We start from the raw sequence: 3,558 nt of genomic DNA on the forward strand, positions 1-3,558 counted from the left end.
CAGAGCATCTGAAGGAATGGAAAGGTCCGTGACAGAGGAGCTGACACATTTTGGATTTCATGGGGCACTTCAAGACAGCTTTATTGTTCCTTTCATTTTCTGCTGTTAATAATCGATGATAGTAACTAACCCATGCTGAAACACAGCGCTATGTGATTCCCCTCTGCCCCTATCAACTTCTACTTTGTTCTCTTTTATCTCTCAGTTTTCAGCAGCCTGAATGCTTTAAAATCACTTTATATGTGTTTCAGGACTGAAACGTCTGCATTAAAATAATGATTGCAACTTAACACAACAGCTAACTGCGCTTTAAAGCAAAAAGGTGGCTACTATATTAGCTTAACAATGGCCTTAGTGACAAATACAAGATAATGTTAAAACATAGTGTTTGCAAGTGGCCCAGTATAGAGTTATACAGTCAGCAAACTGGCAGATAGCTAACAACATATTATCTTATTATTATTTTATTTTTTATTTACTGCATTGTCTTGTTTACGTTTCTTATGTATTGTGTATCTTGTTTTTTGTTTGTGTTTGTACGGCGACCTTGAGAGCCTTGAAAGGCGCCTATATAAAATAAATGGATTATTATTATTATTAGTAACAACAACGACATCTAACATTCATTAACATTAGCTACCATAAGCTACTGGTCGCACCAGACTGTAAGGTAGACCCTCCAGAAAAACGCGATTCTGCGATCGCAGAATTTACCGCATAATCAGCAAAATGGCGCAGATTTTTAAAAGGCCGCATAATCCCCGCATTTTTCCACACAAAGTTGAGAAAAAAAAAAGTTAACTTGTCTTGACGTGACGTCATCAGCTCGTGCATCACAGAATGTAAACAACACTGTATAGAGTGAACGTGTGGAGCTCACACGATAGAGAAAACACCAAGATGAAAAAATCTAATCCATCTCATTTACCAACGAACATTTCTACTAAAGACCGGGCAAAAAGTGGGGGGAAACTATTCTGCACCCCGTGCAACTGTGTGTTGGATCATAAGAGAAAATCGACGGTGACGACCCACTTTGATTCATTCAAACATTCGAAAATGCTTTCTGCTGCTGCGGACAAGAAAGCCGAACAACTCACGTTCCGCGAGGCATCAACCTCCAAAACCCTTTCGAGGGCTACAAGAAACGAAGTGAGCAGCCTACAAGATTGAAGCTGGTCAGATAACGAACGAGTAAATGAAAACAGAATGAGGCGGAGAAGTGTGTGTGTGCGTGTGTGTGTGGGGTGTGTGTGTGTGTGTGTGTGTGAGATTAAAATAGCCCGATTGCTTTTACAATAAATAAACATTGAATGTGTTTAATTGAATAGTAAAGGGGTTTAACGTTAGTGGCAGGTTGTGTGTGAGAGAGAATAAATAAGACCCCAATATTTAAAAAAATTGTTATTCTTTTTCCCGCATATTTTGCATATTTCGCAACTCTCCGCATATTTCGCAACTTCACCGCATAAAATCACATAAAAACCCTGCATGGCTTATCTAAAGCCAGTTGAGTAGCACTTGAAATGTTTTGGCTCTATGAAACCTGATGTATTTATGATTCTGTTTTCTTCAAGTTTGTATCTTCTTGGTCAAATGCACTTATTGTAAGTCTCTTTGGATAAAAGCCTCAGCTAAATGAAATGTAATCCACTTTCTAATGAATTAACTCTAATGCAACACAAAGATGATCGTGTAGCTTATTTTACATGCCACTGTCACCACTAATATTGTAAATACAGTGAGTTAGAAGTAAATTAATGATGTGTGACAGGTTTGTTATGGTAGCATATTACTGGCAGAGAAATTAGCGAGACCTGTAAGTAATACGATATTATTAAGTATTCATTTCATTTCAATCTTTATTTCGAACAGATTAAAAAAATAACAAAATAAAAAATGTGAGAAACAGAATACCGTATTGTTAAAATACAGTATTTATCCACATTCATGATACAAAAAGTCTTCATATTAATAATAATAATTTAAAAAAAAATCATATGTGTCCGAAAGGGAGTAGGAGGAAGCAAATGCTTATTAATTCCCACCAAAGTATTTCTCGTCTTCCCGTAAAAGGACTGCACATCCTCGCTGCAAATTAAAGCAGCTCTGCATCAAAGCAATTACTAAGTCACCTGAGAACATATAGCATGCTATGTGCTACGGTACAGCGACATCAAAAGGCCTCCAGGACCCTGCGAGACGTCTACAGGGACACTGCTACTGACTGACATGAAAAAGTACACACACAATCATCAGCTCCACGCTCAGAGACACAACAAGACGTCTCTGTTCACATTCATGTCAGCAGACGGTTTCTCAGTTGGCCCCGACAACTGTACTGAGATGGCGAATTCAGCCTCATAAATACTCCCATGTAAATTACCCTCGGGAGATATTGACTTGCTAAAATGAGCTATGTCTGCCATGTTGCAATAAACCAGACACTTTTTGTTGTTGTTGCACAGAAACACACACACAGGCCTAACCAAATGTAATTTACCAGCTGCTTTCTAATGGGGCTTCATCTTTCAATATAAATGTTAATAATCTATGATTACTCTCCGGGCCGCAACACAGGGAGCTGAGGTTTTTCTTTCATGTATTTATGGACGTTCTCTCTCCTTCCGCCTCGTCTCTCATTTCAACTCTCGCTTTGTGAAAATGTTTTTGAACACAGACGTCAAGTGAGGATTTTTCTTCTTTTTGTTTCCCCCCAGCATGGAGGAAGATGACTGGAGAAGTGCAGCCTCATTCTTTCCGTGTTAATCATCTGTTTACGGTTGTTTTTGTTTGTATGGTCTCCTTATAGTTTTGACTCTTGCAACACTAGGAAGAAATGTATAAATAATGTGGTGAATGATCAAAAGTCAAATAATAAACCAGGAGAAACAGAGCTGTCAACAAACACACCCTGCTTCAGTTTAACAGTTGAAGCCCAAATCATCTTAAGGATGTTATTGAATATGTATTATATATTATACATTAAGCAATACAGACAAATAGACTGGTCAAAGGGAGATAGAAATGAACTGAAGAGGTTTTTTAAATGTTCTGGATGGTCAAAATATACTTTTTTTATATTGTGTTGCATCAAATGATGACATTCCCAAAATATTAAATATTTTACATATAGATTTGGGATGACAAACAGTGATGTATTGTCTTTTACCAGGGAGGGGGTGAGGTAATGTCACGTTTTTATGTGATTTTGGGTCCAAAATATTCATATAGTATCTCAAAATGAAAAAAACTATAATCAAAAACCAGGCTCTCAAATCTTTAAATCAAGCACATTTAAAAAAAATAAAAAGAGGGAAAAAACGTGTCGAATTACTTTTGCTCATGAGGTAAAAGTTAAGCTAACATTACTAATTATAACCACATCAAGCTAAAATCATTAAAAAAACATAACGATTGAGACTTCTACAGACAAATCTTGAAATGTCACCTCTTTTGTGACATATTCCAACACTTTTAAGTGCAAGGGAACATGATTAAAAAGTGAACGCTAAGCTAGCTGTTAGCTAGGCTGCACGGCTTTTAAAATCTAACATC

The 3,558-nt window shown here is 37.0% G+C and overlaps 1 protein-coding gene across 1 annotated transcript in view; it reads left to right on the plus strand.

Moving 5' to 3' along the window:
* The first annotated feature begins 657 nt into the window (after window positions 1–657).
* The window catches only part of ldhba (lactate dehydrogenase Ba), an 18,902-nt gene continuing 16,001 nt past the window's right edge, over window positions 658–3,558 (plus strand). The window contains exon 1 of the mRNA XM_010789297.1: window positions 658–670. The gene's annotated coding sequence lies outside the window, so the exon portion shown is untranslated. The remainder of the gene's footprint in view (window positions 671–3,558) is intronic.

This window comes from Notothenia coriiceps, unplaced genomic scaffold, assembly GCF_000735185.1.
Source record: "Notothenia coriiceps isolate Sejong01 unplaced genomic scaffold, NC01 NC01_scaffold00032781, whole genome shotgun sequence".
NCBI lineage: Eukaryota > Metazoa > Chordata > Actinopteri > Perciformes > Nototheniidae > Notothenia > Notothenia coriiceps.